Genomic DNA, 14,983 nt, shown 5'->3' on the forward strand with positions numbered 1-14,983 from the left:
ATTTTGAAGTTTTTTGAAACAAAGAGAGGCAACAGCGCTTCCCACCCACCCCCAAATGAAAACTAAGACCATATTGTTTTAACACATTTCACAATGTCAGGTTCATTAAAAAAATTCCCTGAATTTTTAAGACTTTAAATAAAAGCTGCAACAGTTGGCAAACCTAAAAGCAAAACTAACACTAGCTCTTCTGCTTATGGCACTGCTTGCAAAGCCATGTGTGCAGTTTCCCATTTGAAGACTGGTTACCATATCAGCCCTGATCCTGCAAGCTGTTCAGCTTGGAGACACCCTGGTGCTCATGCACAGCTTTATTATTACTTATGATTCTAGACATAAGACCATTCTCAACATTAATAATCTTGGTTTTTAGTTTGATTGTGTGATAGAGATTATAATTTTAGAAGAAGGGTTTTTTACCCCACTTTTCACTGGGGCGGAGAGAGCTCTGCCAGAGCTGCTCTGCCAGAACAGCTCTAACAGGACCGTGGCTAGACGAGGTCATCTAGTTGGCAGCATGTGGAGTGGTGGCGAATCAAACTTGCTCCTCCAGAGTTGCTGCCACTCTTAACCACTACAACAAACTGAGGATTTAGCTTTGAGACAATCTAGGTTTTGAAGTTCACTAAACAAGAATGAATGATACAAATTGACAGACCCAGTTACTGTAAAATGGGTGCTGCAAGGCAAAGGAGATATAGCAGAATAATAGAGGCAGAGTGTTATTGTTACTATGACCAATGATCTTTTAAAAAATCTGGCCCAGACAGTATCACAAGCCCCTAGGTTAGCCTACTGTTACTAAGAGGCTCCTGTTCACACAGGGTGTATCTGCAGTGACCTAAAATTTCGAGTTAGCACCCTTTAAGCTTGGTGAAATTTTCTCAATTTCACAGTAAAATCGGGCTCCTTCAGCAAACTTCATGGTGAGGTGGGGATTTGACCCTTGATGTCCTGATCCTAGTCCAACATTTTAGCCACTATCTCAGACTTACTGTCACTTCAAAAATGTCCTAACGTTGTCCTGCAAATGTCATAGCAGAGTTGGGATTTATACCTCGGTCTTCCAGATCCTATTCGAATCACTGGACATTGTAATTTTGTTTTATTTTGTTTCAGCAGCTATTGTTTTATTTCCTTTTGAACTGAAGCATAAGCATGTTGAAGTATGGCTGAGCTAGTGCTCAATGTAAGCAAGAGATTGTAAACGTACCCTTTGGTGAGTTAGACCATTGGTATTTTGTTAAACTGCCTCAGGCAGATTCCTGGAAAGGTGGCATAAAAACTTAATAACGTCTGAAGTAGGCCAGTTCAGGGGAATGTTGGGAGAGGTATGTGGGAGATCAGTGTCATAAGAACACTGTGGCATGACTTTGGGCGCAAACCTGGATGTGATACCATCCCACGGGACTGACTATGTCAAATTCTACTGAAACTCTGTGGTTAAACTATGGTGTTTCAGGGAATCCTAGAGCACTACCCCAACATGATGACGTCACTTCTGGGTTCATTGTGGCTGTTCATTCACCCAGCAAGGCTTCCCGGCTGCAGTCCCTCTGTTTTAAGTCACCAAGCACCACACAGCCCTGTTTGCTGGTTTATTTTCCCTTTATTTTTCCCTTTATTTTTGGCCGAAAATCGCGCCCGTGCACCGGGGGGGGGGGGGTTCCACTAGGGGGAGCATGGCAACGATGAAATGGCAGCTCACACGCCACCTGCTAGCTAGATGGGTCTCTCCGTTGCAACGAATCAACGCAGATTCGTTGCAACGTGTGTGTTTTGTTTTTTAAATAAAACCTGCCTTAAAGGGAAAGGGGCTTTTCGGGAGCATGATAACGGCCACCCATTGGCTGCTTGTTTGATTGACGGTCAGGGGCGGGACAAAGCTCGGCAAATATTGCTTCCTGGATAGCAATTTTTGCAGAGACCGGAAACCTGTGGGATACTATAGAAACGCAACTGGATTCCACTACAAAGGCAGGTATGCATAACGACGAATTCCACTATTTAAAATGGCATTTTTTTGTTGCGAAACCAATTTGCAACATTGATCCTGGTGCGGAATGGGCCTGACAGTCATCCACCTCCAATTCCTCTTTACTGCCTAGAGTATATGAAAGGCAGCGGGGGAAGGTTGCAAACATATGAGGTGGCTTGGATCGTTCCCTTGCCCTCCCTTCTCTTGTCTTATTCAGGTAATCGCCATTATCCAAATTCCGCCCAAACCCCTTGCTGTCTGCAGTTTGCAGCTCTATAGAGATTATGTGTTTATGTATGCACTGCTAAAGGATCACTCCTCCTCTTTAACCAGTTAACTGTCTGTAGCCTAGGCAGGTGTTTTTGGTCTGTATATCGAACCTGGATTAGATCTTTGACTTATCTTTAGAAAGAAAATGTTCTTTATCTACCAAAATACAATCTCATTTACTAGAGCACAAAGGCAATGGAAATAGTACAGGATTTTACAAAACTAAGGGAAAATATGAGACTCATTCTGCATTGGCAGCACTGCACTGGGCTACTGCCAGGTGTTTTAGCCGGGGAAGGTTGACCTGCCACTTCCTGGGTCCATATGGGGAAGCACTCTCCCTGCTGGAGCCAGTCCACCCCAGATTTATACCTCCAAACAAGGCAGCTAGGGGTCGGCAGGAACTGATTTTAATTTTTAAGAATAGGGTATTGCATAACCCCCCCCCCCAAAAAAAATAGAAGCTCCAGGCAGCTCCGCCACTCTGAACAGCCACCCGGGGCATTTTGTGTCCCTTCTGGGATGCTGTAGTTGCGCTCACAAGTGGGGAGGAGCCAAGCCAGGATGGCCCAACTTCCCTTCATCATGACCTAGACCCAACATAGGTCTCATCGGCCCTTGGGGCACAATAGGGAATGTGGATATACCCATATTCCCTTGGCCCGGGGCAAATGAGGGTCTGAGTTGGGCCAGGCTTGGGCTGGCCACAGCCCAGCCACGACTGTCATCTGGAACCAGACAAACGGTAAGGCAGAGGAAATTCCTGGTGTGAAAAAAGTCTAAATTGTGCCATCACTGATGTGCGCAACTGGGAGGGTTTCACTTTGAGCTATCCTTAAACTATTTTATTTATTTTTTATTTATTTAGATTTATATACCGCCCTCCCCGAAGGCTCAGGGCGGTTTACATTAAAACTAATCAACGATACATGAAACAGTCTTCGTTAAAAACATACAGTAAATAATAACAGTGGTTGTAACCATATAACAGAATAATGTAACAGTATAACAGTATAATAAAATAATATAACGATGGAACGGTGCAATACCACAACAGGTCCAGAGCGCTCTGGTGGAGTTCTGGGAGGAAGGGGGGAGAGAGGGGGGAGATGGGGGGAGGGGGGGAGCGGGGGCCCTTCATTCGCTGTTGGTTGTGCCTGGTCTCAACCAAATGCCTGTTGGAGGAGCTCCTTTTTGCAGGCCCTGCGGAACTGTTTAAGCTCCGTCAGGGCCCTGATCTCCTCCGGGAGCTCATTCCACCAGGTGGGGGCCAGTACAGAGAATGCTCTGGCCCTGGTCGAGACCAGGCGGACTTCTTTAGGGCCAGGGACCATTAGCCGGTTGGTGGCGGTGGAGCGCAGAGCTCTTTTAGGGGCATAGGCAGGGAGGCGGTCCCTCAGGTACACTGGGCCCTGACCGTGAATGGCCTTGAAGGTAATTACCAGAACCTTTAGTCTGATCCGGAATTCAACTGGCAACCACTGCAGTTGGTGGAGAATGGGCCGGATGTGGGACCTCCACGGTGTTGCTGTGAGGATCCTGGCCGCTGCGTTTTGGACCAGCTGTAGTTTCCGGGTCAAGGCTAAGGGCAGGCCTGCGTAGAGCGAGTTACAGAAGTCCAGTCTAGAGGTGACCGTCGCATGGATCACTGTGGCTAGGTGTTCCGGGGCCAGGTAGGGCGCTAGTAGTTTGGCTTGGCGGAGATGGTAAAATGCCAGCCGCGCTACCTTTGTGATCTGGGCTTCCATTGTAAGGGAAGTATCCAGAATCACGCCTAGGTTCCTGGCGGAGTGAGCCGTAGAGAGCTGTACTCCATCCAGGGCAGGCAGGCACGCTTCCTCGTATGGGCCCTTCCTACCCAGCCACAGGACCTCCGTCTTTGAAGGATTGAGCTTCAGACGACTCTGCTTCAGCCATCTCGTCACTGCTTCCAGGCAGCTGGCTAATGCTTCTGGGGGGGAGTCAGGGCGGCCATCCATCAGGAGGAAGAGCTGGGTGTCATCGGCATATTGATGACAACCCAGCCCAAACCTCCGTACCAGTTGTGCGAGAGGGCGCATAAAGATATTGAATAGGATAGGAGAGAGGACCGCTCCTTGTGGGACTCCACAAGTAAGTTGACGACGGTCTGATGTTTTGTCTCCAATTGCAACCCTCTGTCTACGATCCCGGAGGAAGGAGATCAGCCATTGGAGGGCTGTCTCTCGTATTCCGGCATCAAAACTAGTTTTGAGCCCCCATGTGCTGCCTTGAACTTGCATCCAATCAAATCAAGGCATATGATATCAGTTTTAAGGTCCAACTCAGGATATCCAGAGAGTGACTATCTTGCCTTTTCTTTGTAGGTTGGCAAAGGATGCTCTCCATACAGGAAACCCATTTTCTCTCAGCCTGAAATTGCTCTGTTCCCAGCAAGTAATGTTTTCTCTGAGATCAGGATCTCCCTGTTTTAATCAATGTATCCTGCATTCCTCTGTCAACACAATGGTGTTCACATAACACCCATTTTTATGTCCCTACCCCTCCAAAAGAAGAGTTGGTTTTTATATCCTACTTCTCTACCAGAAGGAGTCTCAAAGCGGCTTACATTCACCTCCCCCCCCCCCCCCCTGCAACAACAGGAACCCTGTGAGGTAGGTGTGGCTGAGAAAGCCCTGATATTATTGCTCGGTCAGAACAGCTTTATCAGTGCCGTGGTGAGCCCATGGTCTGGCTGCATGTAGAGGATCAAGGAATCAAACCCAGTTCACTGGGTTAGATGTTGTCACTCTTAACCACAAGGCAGTTGCCAGTGCTTGGTAAGCAATCCTAGAGTGAACCTGGGATTCTGTCTATAAAATATGATCTACCTGTGAATTCCATTGCCTCCCATATAAACTCTGTAAAATAAATTGGTGTGGTCTGCTCAGCCTTTTTATAGTCAAACACTGAAGTCACATTTTAATAAATGGTTGATGTTTTCATTGCTAAAAATACAAGAAAATTTCCTGTTTAGTGTAATAAGGACTTTTTATGAATGGTGTACCTGGGCAGAAGAATTGTTATGTAGAAGAAAGAAGTGGACATTTTTCTTCAGAATACATGCATATTATTTTGTTGCATCTGATTCATTTATATTAGAGTAGTGGGACCCAAAGGATCAAGTTGACACTCCACCCCCCCTTTTTTTTCCCCTTTTTGCTGCTTTTTCAGCTGCCTGTAGCATCCCTCAGTATTCTGTTTTTATGTTCATATCCTGTTGGTCTGTAGCATCTCTGGCCACCACAGTGCCCAACATTTGCAGTTGTTTTAATACTGACATAATACCATATCCTGTGAAACGACACTAGCATAATACATTGCATTTTAAGTAGTTACTCTTGACAAAGATCTCAGGCACCTCTGCATGATGCATTTGTAGATTTTGTCAGAGGCATCAGCCTACAGAAGCCACAATGCTGGTGAAGTTCTGCACATAGATCTCTTGCATCTGTCTCCTCTGGAAATAAGGAAATTGAAGTTCACATCTCTACTATTTTGAGAGCCCCCCCCCCCGACTTTCTTCTTGTACTTCCAATTTAGTGTCCTATTGTCCAGCTACAAACTTGGGAAGCTCTGTAATGATTTGCTGTTATTCCCAGTGGCAATTACTTTGATATCATCAGATCTAAATTATAGACATTGTAGCACCAGTTGTATTATGCTGACTGAGCCTTACCTAGTTTTCAAGTGACTCTATTTCCCCATCAATGTGTTTATACATCTTTCTAATAATATAACAAAAGATCAACATAATAGGGATGCATACATATTAATGCGTACCATGACAAACACATTAACATGCAACTATATATATTAATTTCAGTATAAACAGAGATCATGTTTGCATCAGTGTCTTTACTCTGCTGTTATTTTTGACAGGTTTGGTTTTGTCTCTTCTAGTCCTCGCATTGCCTTTGGTCACCCCTTTTGGCAGCAAAAGTGAAAGGCAGGTCATATCTATCTGGTAACCAGAGAGCAAACAATGCAGCTGGATAAAATAATATCCTATCCCTCGGTTTATTGTGGTCTGCATGAAGGGGCCTGGGAACTTGAAATAAGCATATGTGTGTGATAATGAGATTGTTGATAGAGAGTCATCTTGAAAAGACAAGGAGCAATTAAGCTTGCTTACTTGCAGAAGTTAGAATGACAAGACACCATTGCTGGCCCCACTCATCCATATAATAGGGTCCTCCTTCCCATCTTAGCGACATTGGGAAAGGCATCTCCTGTCAACCCTCTGCCACGGCTCAACCATGAAACAATCTGCTTTCTCTCTTTTTATACTCATCTCATTCCCACCATCACATTAGTGTCCTAATTTCAACTGTCTGCTGGCAAACACCTCAAATTTAGCACAACCCCCTTGCAGAACTGAATATTTATTTGCATCTGGATACTCCTCTTGTCCAAATTTTAATTGCATACTTAAAGATGCCTTTGGATGTATGTGCCGGTTGCCCGTAAACATTTATTCATGTAATGCATTGAGGGAACAAATAATATATCCACTGGTTGTTATCTTAAAGATTTAGATAGCGTATCTTGTTGACTATTGACAGAGGGAGAGAATTGTGGAAAGGTGGAAACACATGACTGTCTGGCCCAGAGAACGCAGTCATCCTTTTGCAGCTTGAACAAAATGATAAAGCTATCGATTAAGAAAGGAGCCCACCTGACTGCAATCTGGTGACAAGAATAGTGTATCTGGAGATTGCTCTATTAGGGATAGGTTGTAGATCTGTTTAGTTTATATTTGAGCAAACCAGAAAATGTTTGCATTTCTTTCAACTATTTCTATAGAATGCATACTAGTACTATACAATATTTAGCTGCCTTTGAATATGAGATTTATCTCCGATTGCTTGTCTGTGGACTGTGTCAGTAATAGGAAGGCAGGAGGCTGCTTCCTCATGATTGTTTTGCCCTTCTGATATGTAATAGTGTTCTATTATCTGCAAGTGTCATTCTGTTCTAGTACTAAGCTATAAAACAGAGCTTTCAGCATTAATCTTCTATGTAGGGTATCCTCTGATTTAAAAATTATGGGTTGGCTCCAGAATAAATTTTCCACTAGCTGAATGGAACTTTTCTCTCTCTCCAGCTTTCACTGTTGCTTGGTGATCTCCATTAAACTGCTGTTCTGGTGGATGGGGAACCCCAAGGAAAGACATTAGGGGGGGGGGCAACAGTGGAAAGGGAGAATTGTTGGAAATCACCAATTCAGTCTGGATCCAATCCTATATTTTACTATTTAATTTTACAAAACATGATTGCTTCCAGAGAGCAAAGTACAAACGTTTTTAAAATTCCTGGTCCTCCTTGAGGAAAAGAATGTGAAGTGCATTTAATTTTTTACATTACCTTTTCAGCATCACAATGTTCAATGGAATTTCCAAGATTAATTTTCTGACACCTATATGGTCAGTGGACATTAAAAATACTCAGTTTTGGTGAGGTCTTGCCTAGAATTTTCATTACACGCAGCTAGAATGTTTTGTACCTTTTCCACTGTGCACCGAACAGATCAGCTGATATCAAAATGAAAGGCAGTTTGTCTGCAGTTGTGTGAATGGAAATAACAAACTTCTAAGGCACCTTTGGCTGGTTGTGTGCTGCCTACCGCTTTGGAGCATTGAAGCCCATGTTTTTCACACAGTGGATACAAGACTCCAGTAGGCTGGTTGTTTGAAACTCCAGTCCCCTGCTGGCTCTCACTGTGAGAGTGTTTTCAAGACAAACAGGCAATAATATTAAATGGGAGAAATGTTTATGTGTGCTGACTTCGGCTCTGTGTGAAATTTTAATGAAATTTTATTCCTTGGCTGAGTCCACCCCTTATTTAGATTGACTAGAACTGAATGTATAATCTTACAGGGAGGTGAAAATCCAGTGTTTTTGGCAAAGAGATTGCAAAAGGATGCTCTAGCGAAATGCTGCTTCTCAAAAATAGAATACAGGAAAGTATGTTTCTTTGTATTGAAATGACAAACGATAAAGGTGTTTAGTGGCTGAAAAAAATGCATTATTCATCAAGTTAAACTAAAACAAGTTTAATGGATGCCCTTTACTTAGGATTTAAAAATTATTATTATTATATTCTACAAAACATAAATAATGCAGCAAATGAAAATGTTTGAGGTCTTATCAAGTCACAGTTAGGGCACCAGTAAGCAGACCTTGCTGTGATTCATGGTCTTGAGACTTCAGAAGGGGTAATGGCTCTGTGGTAAAGCATCTGCTTGGCATGCCAAAAGCTCTAGGTTCAGTTCCCAGCATCTCCGGGTAAAGGGAGACCAGGTCGTAGGTGATGTGAAAGACCTCTACCTGAGAACCACTGCCAGTTTGAGTAGCCATTACTGATTTTGTCACTACAAAGGCAGCTATATATGGGGAGGTATACAAAGCTGCTTCTTGAGGCTTGTAGCAGTATGTTGGGGGAGCACTGGCTCTTCTGAAAGCATAGGTATAAAGGTGACCATTAACAAGGCAGGAGTAGAATTGCACCCTTCTAAGCTCATTGACTTGGATGGGTTCAGAAGGGAGTAACTTTGCTAAGAATCACACTGTTAGTGACAGAAGAGTGAACAAGGAAGCACTAGAGGACCAGCTGTAGAGTGGCCTAGTGGCCTAAATCTTCAGTCTGAACAAAAATTATCACAGTGCTAATGTGCCGAAAATTGCTGTTTTGCTGATTCAAAAAGGCGCTGCTTTAGATGTTTGAAATTGTTAGCCACCACAAGAAGCCAAACTATTTTCCAGCATTGTATCTCCTTCAACCTTTCTAGAACAGGAGCCAGAAATTAAAGCCACAAGTTCTATTTTCTGGGTGGCTACCAAGGAGAACCCTGATAATAATCTCAAAAATTTATAGAGGTGATGGGTGAGGGCTTATTATTTGCCTTTCTGAAAAAAATCACTGTTCATTTTCTTGATGTCAGCTAAAGTTCTTTTGGTTTCCAATTCTTTGTGGATGACTAAATTAAACTGGCTTTCTGTTGTGTATTTTACAACCCACCTGAGACATGCTGTAATCACTCAGAACTGTACTGCAGGTTGCATGTTACTGTTTCAAACCACATACAAATTTCCTGTGTGTGCTGTTTCCTACATGAAAGAATCCCTTACGGGGACATTTTAAATATGTCTACGCGTGGAAATCGCATAAAATGTCTGTGTGTGGAACATACAAAATTTTATTCTTTGGTTGACCCACTTTAAAAACTCACCAAAGTTTGAATCCAGTGGCACCTTTGACCAACAAAGTTTAATTCTGGGAATAAGTACATGAAAGCTTATGCCCAGAATTAAACTTTGTTTGTTTTAAAGGTGCCACTGGACTCAAACATTATTCTATTGCTTCAGACCAACATGTCTACTCACCTGAATCTATCATCATATGTCAGAGTCACCTGGCTTAGTTTTCATGTTTTTATGACATTACTGTCACATTTATACATAACTATGGTTTTGTCTTTCATTTTACTGATTTTGATCTCACAAAATAAAATAAAAATTCCAATCTAGTAGTTTCGGATTTGGGAGTGATCCTACATGGTATGTAGCACCTGTGGTAGTGATGAGAATTTTGCACTCCTCACCACTAGGTTCTGAAATGCCATAATGATGTAACATTTATAAGTCTATTATTGTTCAGTTCTGGATGAGCATGAAAGAAAGTAGAAAATAAAGTTAATTCCAAATCCTACACATGTACAATTGCATCTCTACCCGGAATACATGCTTAAAGTCCTCCACTGACTTTTTTGGGAATATTATAAGTTGAATGCCATAAAACCATTAAACCAGTATAGCATTTTGGTGCTATAGCTGTGCTAGAGGTGCCCTAACTCCAGTGCTATGTTGATGTTGTGCTATAGCGCTTGACTTAGAATGTTAAAAAAGAAATACAAGGAAGATCATTAGGTGGAAAAGAGAGGGGAAAAGCAGTATGTTTGAAATTACCATAGTGCTTCAGAGACAGCTCGTTAACAATAGGAAATTCTGTTTCTGTATTGGTTTACTCAACATTGGGCCAACAACTAACAACATCCAGTTTAGAACAGTAATGTGAAATCTTCAGTTATTTATAAATTTTAAAAAATCTGTACTATTTGGTGTTCAACTAAGCCTGTGTTACTTATTATTTCACACATTCATGGTTTTTGCACAGTATTCTGTGAGTCATACTCCATCCTCCATAATTTACTTATAAAACACAACCACCCATAACTCTGGGCGAGAATCCATTTCACATACGGTGCAAAAGTGGCCAGAAGGCAGAAGGAAATGACACAACACCGTAACAACTACTGTGCAGCTGTAAGATGGTGGTGAGGAGATCCAAAGGTCAGATCATGAGTTACATTGGGTATTGAACATGGTATGTTCATAAGCTGAACTTATTTGCTGCAAAGTTTGCTGCATCCCTACTTATCATAAGCAGAAATTAATTGCTCATACAGATGTGATGTAATGTTCTGCATAGTGCAGGGGGCTGGACTAGATGACCCATGAGGTACCTTCCAACTCTATTATTCTATGAGATGACACAAGTCTACATCTACATACAGTGACTGGAAGAGTGTTTGCAGAGTATAGGGCCTAGTAGAAGCTACTGGTTCTTTCACAAACACAACTGGAGCTAATATATTTGGATACCTTAAGAACCATGGCCCATCGAGTCACATCATACATTTCCAAGCATCCTTCCAATCAAAAATAAAACAACATATCCAGGTATATGTTTACCAATTCACCGTCATCTAAATGTTTGTTCCTCCATGTGCCAAATAATTCTAATTTTTATTACAGTTTCTACTAAATGCTTGTTCATTTTCTCAAAAAACTCCAAGCGTTGGAGGCACAGGGGAGGAAGTTAATTTGGAGAAATGCAGAACATCTACACTTAGCACTTGGTCTCTTGGAGTGGTTTCCTCAAAGGTAGCAACTTATATCTGGTCCTGGATATCGCAGGGGAAAGGTAGTGTCACCGCAGATGAATCACAGACGTCACAGAGGGAGAATTTAAAGCATTAATTATCAAAATGGAAATCAAATAACGTGTAGGTGACTTTCTTTAATTCGTGGTCATCAGGGATAAAAAGCCCAGTGCAAAGTCAGCCCAGGAAGCCAAAACAATCCAGGTCTTCAAGGTAGGCATCTGCCTTATAAATGATATAATTTGTCAAGTTCCAACATTTTATATTTCTGAATGTGAAAGGAAGTTCTATGTTGCACAAAGGCCATTGCATACTTATTAGCTGAAATTTTCAATAAGGATTTTCATTTAATAAGGATCAGTGACTTGCAGTATATAAAAATCAATTCTGGTTACAGTAATAGCCATTTAAAGATACTTTAGCCTGCTTTTGATGGAACTTTTTTGTCCGATGACAGGATACGGATTTTAAAACGAGAATATGTTGTATGACATAATTTTTGTACGTGCTGATGAAATACTAAAAGTACTAATATAATAATTACCAATTAAAAATACTGATAATTCCATATAGGTCACATATTGAAGGAATATAAGAAGGTTAAATAGGAAAGTAAGCTTCTTACATTGGAAAGTATTCTATTAAAAATCATAATCATTAATACTATTCTATTTACTCACAATGTGGATAGGTGCACATTTAATATGGTACCAGATTTAATCAACATGCAAAATGCCCCTCACTGCCCTGCCAATGACCTTAAACAAAACATGGAAGGAAGGCCACTCTCTGAAGAACAGCAAAATAATGTATCCAGTATGATGGTTTGGTCCCAGTCCTCTCTATACAACGGACAGTTATGTTGAATTATGGATAGTACATTTGTAGTACGCAGAATTATTTCCTAAGAAAGTGCTGAGAACATCACACTCAGTTCATTTATTGTTTTAGTCTGTGCAATGGGAAAACCACTAGTTGCTAAATTCTTCATAAGCGAACTGCTTATAATGGTTAATATAATTCACGCCCTCAGGAGTATATCTCTCCCTCAGGGAACGGCAGTTGTACCCTAAAAGTCTGTTTTCTTGGGGCACATGAAAATAATGCAAAAATTATCAAAGGCTACAAAGGAGGGGCTTTTGTTTCTTTAATAGTATGCTTATGTTTCTTTTACTCTGGGTTTCATACCACCCTAAACACGTGCTCACATTCAGGATTTATCATATCCCCTCAAAACATAATAAATTTCTCTTCTCTAGCTTAAGGGATCCATCAGTTAAAATGTTAGTCTTTCATCTTTATTACCCTCCCATTAAAATGAAAGAAACCGGGACTCACTTCAGTTTAGAAGAAGCAATTTGGTTGGTAATGTCCTTACTACTCAAGTCTTTACAAAAGGAGAAAAGTGCATTAGAGCTTATATTTCACACATATATCTGACTAAGAACCAAGTAAACCTTTCAGATGCATACTATGTTCAATTTAATAATATTCTTTGATTAGATTATTTTATTGCAACATTTTGCCATTATCAGTCATTTTCCAAACACATTTATGTTAATAAAACCTGCAAGGTTTTTTTTTTTTTTTGCCTCTGTGCGCATATGTGCAAAGGCTGCCTGTTCTTCTACAGCTGTTAGATCTGAAATGGACAGATTAATAACTAACCATCACATGGACTAGGTTTCCTTGTACGTTGCACCAGTAACCCTTTGCTATAATGAGGACACAAAGAGCCTCACATCAAGGCTGTGCCTCTTCTTCATAACTCAAAAGTGTCACAGTGGCAATAGCCTCTAGTGCTATTTGTCTTTAGTGCAGTTGTGACACTTCAGCATGATCCATAATTTGGCAGCTATTTACCGTGACATTTCCCTTCAGTGCAGCCATAACATTCAGCGAAGCCATTATTTGGTTCCATTTACCATATAAATTGTATTGTTGTGCATGCATGCTAGCAGCTATATTAGGCACCTGAAAATGAGTAAATCTTGTAAAACAGATACTAACAGCTATTCAGTAGCAGAGTTTCTTTTTTTGAGCTTCAAGTGAAGGAAATACCCATGAACAAACATATTTCTGAATGCTGCTGCAAACTTTTACCCGAGCAAGTGCAATTGCCTGTATTTGCGCACTGTGGTAGTTGGTAATACTTGACAACTGGTTTCCTCTTTAAAAAATTTTTTAACTTAATTTTTAAAGATATTAAATGGTTTCTGCATAATAGACCAGTAGAAATCTAATTGGTAAAACATGGCTTAGACAGCAAGTTGGTATGCATATTGTACAATATATGGATCTAAAAGAAGAAGAAATATATGACCAGTCCACTCTGATATTTTTTCATGGAGAGATCTATGTTTGGCTTTGGTAAAACAAAACAAAGCAAAATTTCAGATGTTATTTCTGTAAACATTTCACCCACAGGTAGCCAGTTGCACTAAAAGTGTTAAATTAAGAAAGTGCTAGAAAGTGCTGCAGCTTTAAACAGCTCTTATTGAAATTTTCCATCATGTGTAATAGTGTATTTCCTAGGCAAATATTTATAATCATTTAAGCACCAAATATGCTTTCAAAACCTTCTTTTGAGAAGCTTTTGAAGGCTGGGGTCCAAAGTTCTGTGCATGCAAAGGTTTCCTGGCATGTTTTCCATTATAGTCTTCCATTGTGCTTTGAAAGGGTGCTTCAGAAAGTCAGGATGAGACTTTAGAGCAGGATTTAGTGCAGTTGGCCACTAGCAGCCCCTCCCTGAAAAACAGAAAGATTTCCCACTCAGTACAGGCCTCCTGTCCTGGCTTAAGTATTACTATTACTCCTTTGTAGAGAGCTGACAGTATTTCTTGTACCCTGTATGTTCATTCTGTCATTTCATCCCCATTCTGCCCACTATCCATACCATTGTCTTTTCCTGTGTTTCTAGTGCTTCCTGATTATTTACATTTATTATTACCACTGTTCACTTATTGAGACAGCATATTTTGTACTGTGGCCAGTTTACAGGAAAGAGAAAAAAATATATATGTATATGTGTGCAAGTATTCTTCACAAACCTGTGAATAATAAACAGATTCAGCCATGATAGGGTCTATGCATTTGTATTTTAAAAATATATATGCAAGATATAAAAGATCCGACTATAATATTTATTATTTAAAAGACCCAATAGAAATGTTTATTTTTTAACCTGCAAACCATACTAACAGGACCAACCTCATTAAACATGGACTGAGTCAAAGAAAAAGAACATGCAAAGGTTAAAAATCATATTTAGCGTAACATGGGAATAGACAATGCAGCTACAACACAAAATAGGTGTGCCAAAGTCCTGTAATTTAGTAATCTTGGAAATCTAAATTTCAGGTCTAAAAAGAATGACATTTCATTTATAAACACAATCCAGAATAGGCACTTGTGTCTCATTAATTGTAGAGTAAGTTATGCTTCTTAATATTCTTCCTGGATTATTAAGTAATATAAAGCTGAGTTTACTCTTCATAGCAAGTGCATCTGCTGTTCTTAAATATCACAACATGTGAAGCCGAGATGAATTTCTAAAATGGATTCAGCATGAGATCTCAGTTCTCCTAGGCATATGTTTGCTGGGTACATAAAGCCCACATCTCTGCTTCACTTATGATGGTGTTTACCATAACGAACATACAACAAACAAGTATATTAGATGCTGAGTTAAGAATGTCATATGATAAGAGAACATGCTAAAATCATGCCTCTGCTGCTTTTATGCATATGTCAATAATTGTGCCCCATATAG

This window comes from Paroedura picta, chromosome 9 (genome assembly GCF_049243985.1).
Source record: "Paroedura picta isolate Pp20150507F chromosome 9, Ppicta_v3.0, whole genome shotgun sequence".
NCBI classification, from domain to species: domain Eukaryota; kingdom Metazoa; phylum Chordata; class Lepidosauria; order Squamata; family Gekkonidae; genus Paroedura; species Paroedura picta.